Source organism: Oncorhynchus kisutch, linkage group LG17 (genome assembly GCF_002021735.2).
Source record: "Oncorhynchus kisutch isolate 150728-3 linkage group LG17, Okis_V2, whole genome shotgun sequence".
Lineage (NCBI taxonomy): Eukaryota > Metazoa > Chordata > Actinopteri > Salmoniformes > Salmonidae > Oncorhynchus > Oncorhynchus kisutch.
This window is the reverse complement of record NC_034190.2, coordinates 11,021,885-11,038,652: the sequence shown is the minus strand read 5'-3', so window position 1 is coordinate 11,038,652 and position 16,768 is coordinate 11,021,885. Positions and strand designations below refer to the sequence as shown.

Genomic DNA, 16,768 nt, shown 5'->3' with positions numbered 1-16,768 from the left:
ATATCAAATATCCCAATCCTCTCAAACATTTTAGAAAAAGCTGTTGAGCAGCAACTCACTGCCGTCCTGAAGACTAACAGTGTATATGAAACACTTTGCTCTGGTTTTAGACCCAATCATAGCACTGAGACTGCACTCGTGATGGTGATAAACTACCTTTTAATGGCGTCAGTCCGAGGCTCTGCATCTGTCCTCGTGCTCCTAGACCTTATTGCTGCTTTTGATACCATCAAACATCACATTCTTTTGGAGAGATTGGAAACCCAAATTGGTCTACACGGACAAGTTCTGGCCTGGTTTAGATCTTATCTGTCGGAACGATATCAGTTTGTCTCTGTGGATGTTTGTCCTCTGACAAATCAACTGTAAATTTTGGTGTTCCTCAAGGTTCCGTTTTAGGACCTCTTGTTTTCACTATATATTTTACCTCTTGGTGATGTCATTTGGAAATATAATGTTAACTTTCACTGCTATGCAGACGATACACAGCTGTACATTTCGATGAAACATGGTGAAGCCCCAAAATTACCCTCCCTGGAAGCCTGTGTTTCAGACATAAGGAAGTGGATGGCAGCAAATGTTTTACTTTTAAACTCGAACAAAACAGAAATGCTAGTTCTAGGTCCCAAGAAACCAAGAAATATTCTGTTGGATCTGACAATCTTGATGGCTGTACAGTTGTCTCAAATTAAATTGTGATAGGCGTTACTCTGGACCCTGATCTCTCTTTTGATGAACATATCAAGACTGTTTCAAGGACAGCTTTTTTCCATCTACGTAAGATTGCAAAAATTGGACACTTTCTGTCCAAAAATGGTGCAGAAAAATGTATCCATGCTTTTGTCACTTCTAGATTAGACTAGTGCAATGTTCTACTTTCCGGCTTCCCAGATAGAGCACTAAATAAACTTCAGTTAGTGCTAAACGGTTTCTAGAATCTTGACTAGATCCAAAATATGTGATCATATTACCTCAGTGCTAGCCTCTCTACACTGGCTTCCTGTTAAGGCTAGGGCTGATTTCAAGGTTTTACTGCTAACCTACAAAGCATCACATGGGCTTGCTCCTCCCTATCTTTCTGATTTGGTCCTGCCGTACATACTTACACGTACGCTACGATCACAAGACGTAGGCCCCCTTATTGTCCCTAGAATTTCTAAGCAAACAGCTGCAGGAAGGGCTTTCGTCTATAGAGCTCTATTTTTATGGAATAGTCTGCCTACCCATGTGAGAGACGCAGACTCGGTCTCAACCTTGAAGTTTTTATTGGAGACTCCAGTAGGTCCTATGATTGAGTGTAGTCTGGCTTACTGGTGTTCTTCCATACTTTCCCTAGGAGTGAATGCATCTCGAGTGGTTTGAATCTCTGACGTGATCTTCCTGTCCGGGTTGGCGCCCCCCTCGGGTTTGTGCCGTGGGGGAGATCTTCGTGGGTAATAAGTTCTCATGGTAATAAGTTGTTGGTTGAAGATATCCCTCTAGTGGTGTGGTGGCTGTGCTTTGGCAAAGTGGGAGGGGTTATATTCTGCCTGTTTGGGGCCACAGTGTCTCCTGACCCCTCCTGTCTCAGCCTCCAGTAATTATACTGCAATAGTTTATGTGTCGGGGGGCTGGGGTCAGTCTGTTATATCTGGAGTATTTATCATGTCTTATGTGTGTGTGAATTTAAGTATACTCTAATTCTCTCTTTCTCTTCTCTCGGAGGACCTGAGCCCTAGAACCATGCCTCAGGACTACCTGGCCTGATGACTCCTTGCTGTCCCCAGTCCACCTGGTTGTGCTGCTGCTCCAGTTTCTGCCTGCGGCTATGGAACTCTGACCTGTTCACCGGACGTGCTACCTTGTCCCGGACCTGCGTTTTCATCTCTCTCTCTCTCTCGCTCTCTCTCTCTCTCTCTTTCTCTCACGCACCTGCTGTCTCTAACTCTGAATGATCGGCTATGAAAAGCCAACTGACATTTACTCCTGAGGTGCTGACCTGTGGAACCCTCCACAACCACTGTGATTATTATTATTTGACCCTGCCGGTCATCTCTGAACGTTTGAACATATTGGACATGTTCTTTATATTCTCCACCCGGCACAGCCAGAAGAGGACTGGCCACCCATCATAGCCTGGTTCCTCTCTAGGTTTCTTCCTAGGTTCCTGCCTTTCTAGGGAGTTTTTCCTAGCCACCGTGCTTCTACATCTGCATTACTTGCTGTTTGGGGTTTTAGGCTGGGTTTCTGTATAGCACTTTGTGACATCGGCTGATGTAAAAAGGGCTTTATAAATTAATGTGATTGTTTGAGTAGCTAACTTGAAAAAGCATATTTTTTAGGAGAGCTATTTATATCCCGTTGACAACTCATCATTTTTATGTAACCTGGCAAGTCAGTTAAGAACAAAGTCTTATTTACAATGACGGCCTACCCCAGATGACGCTGGGCCAAATGTGACCCGCCCAATCACGGACGGATGTGATGCAGCTTGGATTCAAACCAGGTACTGCAGTGAAGCCTCTGTACTGATATGTAGTGTCTTAAACGCCTGTGCAACTCAGGAGCCCAATCATACTGTGTGTGTCTCATGATTGCAGGTAATTTATACGTTTTATACATTAATGAGCACCAGCTAGCAGCGTATTAGCCTGGTTTTGTTAGCATAGAAAAACATGTGGAACATTCAAGGTATATTATAATTCTTCGCCACAGGAATGTGACGTTGAGTAATTTTTCAGGTTCATTTAATATATTTTGAATACTAAAATGGATGATAGTTTACTCCTTATTTTGTGGATATGAGATTACACATCTAAACAATATATTTTTTTTATAGTAAATTAGGAATTGTTAAATCCACTACACGATCACAATGACTTTGGTAGACATTTCAATTTTTCTTTTGTTAGTATATTATAGAGCAGATCTGTGAAAGCGCTATTTATAGCCTGTCGAAATACTACGTGTTTCCATTGATTGCAGCTTTGGAAATAAATGAACTACACATCCATTACTCCTTCCTGTGTTGACTCACTTACACACTGGTTGTTAGGAATTTTATGTATAATGACTAAACAATATCTACATTTAAATATAACTATAACTAATTAAACTCTACCCTGTTTTACAATATCTGATTAATAATGTTAGTTCCTAAGAAAGAGGTTATATAGCATGGATAAGGGGTAATTGGTAATGATAACCATTGTGTAGGAAGGAATGTGTGTGTGTCTTAAGTAAGCAAAGAGGGTCATTAACCTATGTTTGAACCGACTCAACTATAACTCTGTGGCGATCAAATAAGACAGCGAGAGCCTCTCCAGGTTTTCCGTATCTGGAACTGTCTGCTAAGTGGTAATAAACTATGGGGAGACTTCAGGAGTTAATCCAGTTATATTGTGTGTCATGTATGTGCGTTGGTGAGTTGGAATGAACTTTTGAACCTGCTTTGTCCTGATCGAGAGGAGGAAGGACATTTTAAAACCTATGACGTCATATTTGATATATAAACTGTTGTACAGGGTTCTATGAGCAGCGCGCTCCGAGAATAAATGCTATTGTCTAATTTTGATAAGACTGGTCTCTAACTATCTACATTGTTCAGTCCAAAATGTATTTTGAATTCTGGCATGGAAATCATATTATTTCCTTTTATCAAGTCATTTACAGTTTGTATGTCTTTAGTTTTCCATGTGGAACAATTTATCAGTGACTTCTGAAAAGTTATCCAAGGATTGCTTCATAAGGTTGTGTTTTTAGGGAGTGATATTGGTTCTTGTAGAATACGTTTAATTTTCATCCATATTATTATAGTGTTCTTTATTATGAAGTTAGCTTTATCCTTTGAAAACAGACATGTAAAACAACTGTAGCAATGTTCATGCACATTTTCGCTAGTGCATTTAACTATATGTCAAAAGTACAGCCTTAGGTTGTGAGTTAATACAATTTCAAGTCTGAAAGGTTAAAACCACCCTCCGACTTAGGAACATTTTTAACTTTCTTTTTTATTCTATGAGATTTATTTGACCATATAAAGTCTGTTATGACCGAGTATACTTTTTAAAAGAATGTCTTTGGTGGGGTAATTGGTATTACCGAAAACAAATGCAAAAACTTTGGCAAGCATGCCATTCTAGGTTTACTCGACCTGTATGATTTTTATGAAGAGTATTCCATTTAATTAGATCTGCTTTCATATTGTTGAGTAATGGAATAAAAGTTATCTTTTACACTGTCATTTTATAACCTGAGAATTTTGAGTATTCAGAAAATATATTTAGCAAAGAGGCCATTGAGTTTTCATTATCAGTCAGGATCAGGAGATCATTTGCAAATAAGTTTAGTTTATATTAGGGCTGACCCCATTTGGTCGACTGGTTGACTGTTTGGTCTTTCGCATACTTTCGCAATACTTTCGCAAGGCACTGTATATATTTATACTGTACAAGACATGTCTGATTCGCGCCTGTCTGAGTGGACTAATCTAATGGAGGCCGTGGGGATGGCACAGACATGCTACTAAATTATATATGGTTATTTTAGGTAAGAACAATGGTGCCACACTAATAAAAAAAGTATTATTTGATAACAAATGTGCTATCTCCTGTGTTGGATAGCGGTCGCTGTCCACAGTTCTGAAACAACAGTGCGCTATTGAATAGACTATGTTGCTATGTGCATAATAGCAAAGTTAGCCAGCATAATGGTGTTGAGAACATTGTGGCGGAGGCAGCAGGGAAGGTAGGAAAAGAGAAAACAGCACTTGCCTCAATAAGAAACGCCAACTTAATTAGGTCTATAATCAACTGTTAAATGTGCCTGCCTTTATAAATCATCCATATCTACAGAAATAAGACAGATCCTGCTTCTAATTTGACGTATTGCTTAATAGCCCACTGATTCCGTGAGCACAAAGTCTCATGCAACCACAACATCTCAGATAAACAATTTCACAAATTTGGCTGTTATTAATTTTTGCTATGCTGTAATGAACGAAGTCTCTCTGGTATTACTTATAATTTATTTACTGTTGTTTACACTCTTCCAAATTGTCCCCAAAATTTTATTTTTAATGAGGAAGGAAAATTATGTGGGTATATTGAAGCAACATCTTAAGACATCAATCAGGAAGTTAAAGTTTGGTCGCAAATGGGTCTTCCAAATGGACAATGACCCCAAGCATTCTTCCAAACTTGTGGCAAAATAGCTTAAGGACAACAAAGTCAACGTATTGCAGTGGCCATCACAAAGCCCTGACCTCAATCCTATAGAACACAATTGAAAACGTGTGAGCGAGCAAGGAGGCCTACAAACCTGATTCAGTTACACCAGCTCTGTCAGGTAGGAATAGGCCAAAATTCACGCAACTTATTGTGGGTAGCTTGTGGAAAGCTTCCCAAAACTTTTGACCAAATGTCACGACTTCTGCCGAAGTCGTTGCCTCTCCTTGTTCGGGCTGTGTTTGGCGGTCGACATCACTGGTCTTCTAGCCATCATTGATCCATGTTTCATTTTCCATTGGTTTTGTCTTGCCTTCCTACACACCTGGTTCCCATCCCATTCATAAATTGTTGTGTATTTAACCCTCTGTTTCCCCTCATGTCCTTGTCAGAGATGGTTTATTGTTATGCTCATGTTTTATGGACTGGTGTGCGACCGGTTCTTGTACCCACATTTATTTTATTATGTACTTTGGTTTTGGAGTTTGTTTTACGTTATTAAACTACTCCATTATACCAAGTTTGATTCTCCTGCTCCTGACTTCCCTGCCACCTACACACACGACATGACACCAAAGTTAAACAACTTTAAAGGCAATGCTACCAAATACTATATGAGGGTATGTAAACTAACCTGTAGTTGTTGGCTCTTTTCAAAAGAAAAAATAAATTCCTGCTTATGTTCTGAAATGTTATTTTCTTCTTTGGCTTGTGGATATTTTTTCTTGGCTTTTCTAAGATAGTGATTTATTTTTGCAGAGTATGACATTATCATTCCCCTAATGTACGCCATATAGGCAGCCCAAATTATATCGGGGTTGGCTTTTCTCTGTCCTCTATATCGCCATTTCTAGTGGTAAAGGTATTCATTTTTATGGTTGAAGTATTTATTACATTTCTATTTAATAAATACTTATATTTATTAATGAATTTCTATTGGTGTAATTAAGCATGATGACGGAGAATGATCCAATATCCCTATATCAATCATTTTTTTATCCAGTAAATTGTTGAGTGCATTTTTGAGAATAAAAATGTAGCCAATTCTTGAAAAGCTTCTCTTTGTAGTTGGGAATAGTAATTTATTTATGTAAATTATTTGTAGTGGTCAAAATGTTCAGCCTCTTTGGAGGATCCCTAAATTTGCCTTTTAAATTACTATGTTAATCGTAGCGAATGCATGATTTTCGAATATATGATCTTATCAAACTGCAAAATTCAAGTAATTACAAAAGGGGAACGCTTGAAATTAGAAAACCTCCCACTAAGCTTTTGTTTGTGCTCTCATTTCTTTGAAAAAGGCTAATGTGATTTAATGTGGCAGACGTAAGTATATTATTCTTCTCGAGGAGGTTTGTGACAAAACATACTTAGAGAGAAAAGTATATTGCTTCAGCTGATTTTCCTTTGAATCAAATCAAATTGTATTAGTCACATGAGCCCCTAACCAAAAAATAATAATATGAATAATAATAAAAAATAAAAGTAACAAGTAATTAAAGAGCAGCAATAAAATAACAATAGCGAGACTATATAGGGGAGGGTACCGGTACAGAGCCAATGGGCGAGGGCACCGGTTAGTCGAGGTAATTGAGGTAATATGTACATGTAGGTAGAGTTATTAAAGTGACTATGCATAGATGATAACAACAGAGAGTAGCAGTGGTCTAAAAGAGGGGGGGGGGCAATGGATTGGGGGTAGAAGTTGTTTAGAAGCCTCTTGGACCTAGACTTGGTGCTCCGGTGCCGCTTGCCATGCGGTAGCAGAGATAAAAGTCTATGACTAGGGTGGCTGGGGTCATTGATCATTTTTAGGGTCTTCCTCTGACACCACCTGGTATAGAGGTCCTGGAAGGCTGGAAGCTTTTCCCCAGTGTTGTACTGGGCTGTACGCACTACCTCTGTAGTGCCTTGCGGTCAGAGGCCGAGCAGTTGCCATACTAGGCAGTAATGCTCTCGATGGTGCAGCTGTAGAACCATTTGAGGAACTGAGGACCCATGCCAAATCTTTTCAGTCTCTTGAGGGGGAATAGGTTTTGTCGTGCCCTCTTCACGACTGTCTTAGTATGCATGGACCATGTTAGTTTGTTGGTGATGTGGACACCACGGAACTCAACCTACTCAACTACAGCAGAATGGGGGCGTGCTCGGTCCTCTTTTTCGTGTAGTCCACAATAATTTCCTTTGTCTTGATCACGTTGAGGGAGATGTTGTTGTCCTGGCATCACACGACCAGGTCTCTGACCTCCTCCCTGTGGGCTGTCTCGTCGTTGTTGATGATCAGGCCTACCACTGTTGTGTCATCGGCAAACTTGGTGATGGTTTTAGAGTCGTGCCTGGCCATGCAGTCATGAGTGAACAGGGAGTACAGGAGAGGGTGAGCACACACCCCTGACGGGCCCCTGTGTTGAGGATCAGCGTGGCGGATGTGTTGTAACCTACCCTTACCACCTGGAGGCAGCCCGTCAGGAAGTCCAGGATCAAGGTGCAGAGGGAGGTGTTTTGTCCCAGGGTCCTTAGCTTATTGATGAGCTTTGATGGCACTATGGTGTTGAACGCTGAGCTGTAGTCAATGAATAGCATTCTCACATAGGTGTTCCTTTTGTCCAGGTGGGACAGGGCACTGTGGAGTGCAATAGAGATTGCATCATCTGTGGATCTGTTAGGGTGGAGTACAAATTGGAGTGGGTCTAGGGTTTCTGGGATAATGGTGTTGATGTGAGCCAGGACCAGCCTTTCAAAGCACTTCATTGCTACAGACGTGAGTGCTACGGGTTGGTAGTCATTCAGGCAGATTACCTTAGTATTCTTGGGCACAGGGACTATGGTTTTGGGCACAGGGACTGTTGGCATTACAGACTCGGACAAGTAGACATTGAAAATGTCATTGAAGACACTTGCCAGTTGGTCAGCACATGCTCGCAGTACACGTTCTGGTAATCCGTCTGACCTTGCGGCCTTGTGAATGTTGACCTGTTTAAAGGTCTTACTCACTGAAGAGAGGGTGATCACACAGTCTTCCTGAACAGCTGGTGCTCTCATGCATGTTTCAGTGTTATTTGGCTCGAAGCGAGCATAGAAGTAGTTTAGCTCATCTGGTAGGCTCGTGTCACTGGGCAGCTCTCGGCTGTGCTTCCCTTTGTAGTCTGTAATGGCAAGCCACGCCACATCCGACGAAAATGTATTATGTAATTATTGTACCAGACCACCAGAGCACAGACAACAAGACAGTGAGAGAGCGATCAGCTTAGTTTATGGAGTTAAATGGTTGTGTGTATTCTGAGTACAGACAGGGCCACATGTGAACAGTATAAGACAAAACATTGGCTCCGATTCTACTTCTAAACAGTTGAAGCCCAGAGAATTAGAGAATGAGAAGACAAAATGAGGTAAGAGGGAGGGAAGGAGCAAACCGTTTCTGTTGACACAGAAGTCACCACAGAACAAGGTCAGGGAGATAGCTACCAGGGACTAACACACTGAATGTTAAACCACATACTGAAACAACAACACACACATTTAGGCTATGCAGGACGCAAATGCCAAAGTGACTTTAATGTGATCTATGGCACTGATGTGGAGTGGTGTGAGAGTTTATTTTACAAAAACTATCCTAGATCACTACTCCTAGTCTAAGGGGCTTGATCCGTACGGCCCCAGGTCCTGAGTATCTATCTATCTATCTATCTATCTATCTATCTATCTATCTATCTATCTATCTATCTATCTATCTATCTATCTATCTATCTATCTATCTATCTATCTATCTATCTATCTATCTATCTATCTATCTATCTATCTATCTATCTATCTATCTATCTATCTATCTATCTATCTATCTATCTATCTATCTATCTATCTATCTACAGTGCATTCGGAAAGTTGCAGCCTTATTATAAAATTTATTAAATTGTTTGTTTTTCTCATCAATCTACACAAAATTACAAAGCAAAAACAGGTTTTGAGAAATGTTTGCAAATGTTTTAAAATATAATAAACTGCAATATCATATCAATATCAATACCCTTTACTCAGTACCTTGTTGAAGCACCTTTGGCAGTGATCACAGCCTCTAGTCTTATTGGGTATGACGCTACAAGCTTGGCACACGAATATTTTGAAAGTTTCTCTCATTCTTCACTGCAGATCCTCTCAAGCTCTGTCAGGTTGGATTGGGAGAATCAATGCACAGCTATTTTCAGGTCTCTCCAGAGATGTTCGATCGGGTTCAAGTCCAGGCTCTAGCTGGGCCACTCAAAGACATTCAGAGACCTGTCCCGAAGCCACTCCTGTGTTGTCTTGGCTGTGTGCTTAGGGTCGTTGTCCTGTTGGAAGGTGAAACTTCATCCCCAATTAGAGGTCCTGAGCTCTCTGGATTTCATCAAGGATCTCTCTGTACTTTACTCCGTTCATCTTTCCCTCTATCCTGACTAGTCACCCAGTCCCTGCCACTGAAAAACATCCCCACAGCATAATGCTACCACCACCATGCTTCACCGTAGGGATGGTGCAAGGTTTCCACCAGACGTGATGATTGGCATTCAGGACAAAGATTTCAATCTTGGTTTTCATCAGACCAGATAATCTTGTTTCCAAGAGGGCTGTCATGTGCCTTTTACTGAGGAGTGGCTTACGTCTGGCCACTCTACCATAAAGGCCTGATTGGTGGAGTGCTGCAGAGATGGTTGTCCTTCTGGAAGGTTCTCTCATCTCCACAGAGGAATTCTGAAGCTCTGTCAGAGTTACCATCGGGTTCTTGGTCACCTCCCTGATCAAGGCCCTCCACCCCTGATTGCTCAGTTTGGCTGGGCGGCCAGCTCTATGAAGAGTCTTGGTGGTTCCAAACTTCTTCCATTTAAGAATGATGGAGTCCACAGTGTTCTTGGGAACCTTCAATGCCGCATAAATATTTTGGTACCCTTCCCCAGATCTGTGCCTCGACATAATCCTGTCTCGGAGCTCTACAGGAAATTCCTTCCACCTCATGGCTTGGTTTTTGTGCTGACATGTACTGTCAACTGTGGGACCTTATATAGACAGGTATGTGCCTTTCCAAATCATGTCCAATCAATTGAATTTACCACAGGTGGACTCCACTCGTCATCTCAAGGATGATCAATGGAAACAGGACGCACCTGAGAAAAATGTTGAGCCTCATAGCAAAGGGGCAGAATAAGTAAGGTATTTCTCTTTTTATTTTTAATGCATTTGCAAAAGGGTCGAAATTTGTTTTCACTTTGTCATTATGGGGTATTGTGTGCAGATTGCTGAGGATTTTATTTATTTAATCAATTTTAGAATTCGTCTGTAACATTACAAAATGTGGAAAAAGTAGATTAAATGAATAAAATCCTCAGCAATCCACACAATACCCCATAATGGCAAAGCGAAAACATTTTTGCAAATGTATTAACTTAAAAGACAAATACTGTCAAAATCTGTCTATCTGTCTGCCCACCTACCCACCCAGCCGACAATATGGACAAACATATCCAGGGCAAAATGTGATAGCTCTCTTTTAGCAAACTGCACCAATATTCAAATCACTACTCAAGTACAACATTTCTATGGAGACAATTAGTTTTGATTTGTCCGACAAACAATATTGTCATATGATCCTAAATCATTATACTAGCGTATAACAACTCCATTACTACTGTCGTATAAGAATACCATTACTACTAGCGTATAAGAACTCCATTACTATTGGCGTGTAATAACCCCAATACTACTGGCCTACAATAACTCCATTACTACTGTCGTATAAGAATACCATTACTACTAGCGTATAAGAACTCCATTAACACTGTCGTATAAGAACTCCATTACTACTGGCGTATATGAACTCCATTACTACTGGCGTATATGAAGTCCATTAGCACAGGTGTATACAAACTCCATTACTAATGGCGTATACAAAGTACATTACGACTGGTGTATAACAACTCCACTACTACTGACATATACAAACTCCATTACTACTTGTGTATAAGAACCTCATTACTACTGCCGTATAAAAATCCTATATAATGCTGTACAAGAACTCCATTATACTGGTGTATAAGAACTCCATTACTTCTGCCGTATATGAACTCTATCATACTGGTGTTTAAGAACACCATTACTACTGGTGTATAAGAACTCCATTACTCCTAGCGTAGAATAACTCAATTATTACTGGTGTGTAAGAACTCCATTACTACTGGTGTATAAGAACTCCAAATAATACTGGCATATAAGTACTCCATTTCTCCTGGCCTATTAGAACTCCATTACTCCTGGTGTAGAAGAATCAATTATTACTGGCGTATAAGAACTTCACTACTACTGGCGTATACGAACTCCATTATACTGGCATAAAATAACTCCATTACTACTGGTGTATAGGAACTTCACTACTACTGGCGTATACGAACTCCATTATACTGGCATAAAATAACTCCATTACTACTGGTGTATAAGAACTCCATCATACTGGCCTATAAGAACTCCATTACTCCTGGCCTATAAGACCTCCATTACTCCTGGCGTATAAGAACTCCATTATACTGGCATAAAATAACTCCATTACTACTGGTGTATAAGAACGCCATCATACTGGTGTATAAGAACTCCATTACTACTGGAGATTACAAACTCCATTACTACTGGTGTATAAGAACTCCATTACTACTGGTGTATACAAACTCCATTACTACTGACGTGTAAGATCTCCATTACTCCTGGCGAATAGTAACTCCATTACTACTGGCCTATCAGAACTCCATTATAATGGCCTATAAGAACTCCATTACTACTGGTGTATAAGAACTCCTTTACTACTAGCATATAAGAACTCCTTTACTACTGGCGCATAAGAACTCCATTACTACTGGTGTATACAAACTCCATTACTAGTGGAGAATACAAACTCCATTACTACCAGCGTATAAGAACTCCTTTACTACTGGCGTATAAGATCTCAATTATTACTGGTGTATAAGAACTCCATTACTACTAGCCTATAAGATCTAAATTATTACTGGTGTATAAGAACTCCATTACTACTTGTGTATAAGAACTCCATTGTTACTGGCCTAAAATAACTCCATTGCTACTGGCCTATAAGAAGCCCATTACTACTGGCCAATAATAACTTCATTACTACTGGCCTATAAAAACTCCATTACTACTTGCCTATAAGAACTCCATTACTACTTGTGTATAAGAACTCCATTGTTACTGGCCTATAATAACTCCATTACTACTGGCCTATAATAACTCCATTACTACTGGCCTATAATAACTCCATTATACTGGCCTATAATAACTCCGTTACTACTGGCCTATAAGAACTACATTACTACTGGCATATAATAACTCCATTATACTGGCCTATAATAACTCCATTACTACTGGCCTATAATAACTCCATTACTACTGGCCTATAATAACTCCATTACTACTGGTGTATAATAACTTAATTATACTGGCCTATAATAACTCCATCACTACTGGCCTATAATAACTCCATTACTACTGGTGTATAATAACTTAATTATACTGGCCTATAATAACTCCGTTACTACTGGCCTATAATAACTACATTACTACCGGCCTATAAGAACTCCATTATACTGGCCTATAATAACTCCATTACTACTGGCCTATAAAAACTACATTACTACTGGCCTATAATAACTCCATTACTACTGGCCTATAAGAACTACATTACTACTGGCCTATAATAACTCCATTATACTGGCCTATAATAACTCTGTTACTACTGGCCTACAATAACTCCATTATACTGGCCTATAATAACTCCATTACTACTGGCCTATAAGAACTCCATTACTACTGGCCTATAATAACTCCATCATACTGACCTATAATAACTCCATTACTACTGGCCTATAAGAACTCCATTATACTGGCCTATAAGAACTCCATTACTACTGGCCTATCAGAACTCCATTACTACTGGCCTATAATAACTCCATTATACTGGCCTATAATAACACCATTACTACTGGCCTATAAGAACTACATTACTACTGGCCTATAAGAACTACATTACTACTGGCCTATAATAACTCCATTATACTGGCCTATAATAACTCCGTTACTACTGGTGTATAATAACTACATTACTACTGGTGTATAATAACTCCATATAATCTTGTAGCATTCAATACATTATGGTGAGAATCAGGAATATGTAGCTCTCCTCTATTTCATGTACTGTATATGCTACAAATATCTACAGATTAAACATGAAGGATGAGGAAAATAACATGAGAGATAGAGAAGAGCCATTGGTCTCTCCCCTAAACACAGCAAGACTTACCCAGGTGTCAGTACCAAATTAGTATACAGGAATAGAGGTCATCGATAGACACCTTTTCCAACAATCAATGGAAAACTGAGCTAAAATATTGTAATTAAAAGCACATTAGAAAATATTAAGCACATCCAAAATGACTATGTGTATTTACTTCTAAACAATAACTCATAACACGTATACTAAAAGGAAACACACAGCACCAACACACACATTGGTCAGTACGGTAAGCAAAATAAGTTCCGCGTCCAGTATAGCCATTGTTTGATGGCAACGTGACATCGCAGCTGTAAAGTAAAGGCTTTACCTCAGATTTTATACATTGAAAGTAGGACTCAACTTTTGTCCTCTTATTACCTCAAATCAGTGATTCACATTTGCAGTCAGTGAGTACCAAGCACAACCAGACAGAATATGACTATTGTTGAACTGAAACACTGACCAGACGGACACAGACAGAGAGAGGCGCAGCAGTAGCAGTAGACTCACCATATTGTCGGAGGCTCTGATCCTTCCACTTCCAAGTAGTCATATTTTTCCTCCGTCTGGAAGTCTGTAAAAATGATGGAGATGGTGTCTCCAGGATCAGCAAGTATGGTCCACGTACAGTCCGCACTATTGTAATATTCACTCGGGAAATTGGGACTTGAAATGATGCCACTTGAACCCCTCAGAGTATCACCACATGTGTCCTCAGCTGTCAATCAAACGGAAAGACTTCTGTTAGGAATCGGGCTTAACTCCACATGTAAGTAGTAGTATACAGCAGAAAATAACAGCTGAACCTTTTTTTTGGTTTGGTTTTTGTATTTTTTTTGACTGACGCAAAGTCATATGTATGTTTCTTTGTATATATTTAATAAATATATACAACCATTTTACCACATACAGTATGGATTTTTTTATCCAGCCAATTTCAAAATGATGAATTAAATTCATTAAATTGTGGCAACTTTTGCATGCCACATCTAATATCTTACAATATATAGTGGTCTCTCTCTCTCTCTCTCGCACCTTTGTCATGACTATTAATTGGCTCCAACTATACAAGGGTTCTTGGAATCAAAAGGTCCCAGCTGAATTTCCCAGCAGACTTTTTCTCCTTTTTAATCAAGGACTTCTATTTTAAAATTTTGAATGAAAGTTTAGATTTAGAAGCGGAATCAGATTTGTTTGTTTTTCTTGTTGTTTTGTAAATGTTTGGATAGATAATGTACAGATAAAGACACATGGACGGGTCAGACATTATAAATTATATACATATCATTTATACAGAAAGGCAAACATATAAGGCACATATAGATCCACGTATACATGCATGCACAGGGTGCATGGACATACAGGGAATAAGGTGCGAAGTGATGCTCATTGGAGAATCACTTTTATCCAGGACTAAAACAGTATTTTGGGGGAACAGGGATACAGACATTTACACACTGAGGAATAGACATTGGCATGGTGAGGTGCAATGACTTACATGCCAATGTTTTATTCAAACAATCTACAGGAGGGATAAACATAGAAACATACACTATTTCATCCAAACACACACACACACGCGCACGTGTTTGTACATGCACATATTCACAACCACACAAAGGCACAGAAACAGTCACATGCACATTGGCACACCAAAAAACAGACCCACACACACATACACATGCACACCCATCTACTCAAACACAAAGGCACAGAAACAAACACACACACACACACACACCAACACACATACACACCCGTACACACAAACATACAAATCCACGCACGCAAACACAGAAACAAGTGCACACTCATACAGTATGCACACACATTGGTGAACACATGCGTAACGCACACACACACACACTCACACACTCACACACACAGACTCACACACACACTCACACACACACACTCACACAGACTCAGTGATCAGCCATTCTGTATCAACTCTCCTGTCTTCTCCTTCTCCATTATGAATGAGTTTATCATCCTGGCACGTAAAGGGAGATTCATTGTGTCTGAGCACCCTGCCATCCAGGACCTCTACACCAGGCATGAACAAAGACTCCAGCCACCGGAGTCATAGACTGTTATCTCTGCTACCGCAAGGCAAGCGGTACCAGTGCACCAAGTCTGGAACAAACAGGACCATGAACAGCTTTTACCCCCGAGCACTAAGACTTCTAAACACAACTACTACATAACTAATCAAATGGCTGTCCGGACTACCTGCATTGAACCAATTTTGCACTAAATCTCTTACACCCTAACACACACACACACACACACACACACACACACACACACACACACACACACACACACACACACACACACACACACACACACACACACACACACACACACACACACACGCACACACACACACACATGCTGCAACAGTCTATTATCTATCCTGTTGCCTAGTCACCCTACCTACTGTATATGTACATAGCTAACTCAGTTACCTCGCAGTTACCTCGTACCTCTGCACATCGACTCGGTACTGGTACTCCCTGTATAGAGCCATGTTATTACCTGGTACTCCCTATATATAGCCATGTTATTACCTGGTACTCCCTGTATATAGCCATGTTATTACCTGGTACTCCCTGTATAGAGCCATGTTATTACCTGGTACTCCCTGTATATAGCCATGTTATTACCTGGTACTCCCTGTATAGAGCCATGTTATTACCTGGTACTCCCTGTATATAGCCATGTTATTACCTGGTTCTCCCTGTATAGAGCCATGTTATTACCTGGTTCTCCCTGTATAGAGCCATGTTATTACCTGGTACACCCTGTATATAGCCATGTTATTACCTGGTTCTCCCTGTATAGAGCCATGTTATTACCTGGTACTCCCTGTATATAGCCATGTTATTACCTGGTTCTCCCTGTATAGAGCCATGTTATTACCTGGTTCTCCCTGTATAGAGCCATGTTATTACCTGGTACTCCCTGTATAGAGCCATGTTATTACCTGGTACTCCCTGTATATAGCCATGTTATTACCTGGTACTCCCTGTATAGAGCCATGTTATTACCTGGTACTCCCTGTATATAGCCATGTTATTACCTGGTTCTCCCTGTATAGAGCCATGTTATTACCTGGTACACCCTGTATAGAGCCATGTTATTACCTGGTACTCCCTGTATATAGCCATGTTATTACCTGGTTCTCCCTGTATAGAGCCATGTTATTACCTGGTTCTCCCTGTATAGAGCCATGTTATTACCTGGTACACCCTGTATA

General features: G+C 40.1%; 1 protein-coding gene across 1 annotated transcript in view; it reads right to left on the bottom strand.

The window, feature by feature from the left end:
* LOC116354513 (CUB and sushi domain-containing protein 3-like) overlaps positions 1-14,219 on the bottom strand; it is a 492,885-nt gene extending 478,666 nt beyond the window's left edge. The window contains 1 exon segment of the mRNA XM_031795095.1: positions 14,017-14,219. The gene's annotated coding sequence lies outside the window, so the exon portion shown is untranslated.
* Between the last annotated feature and the right edge of the window lie 2,549 nt (positions 14,220-16,768).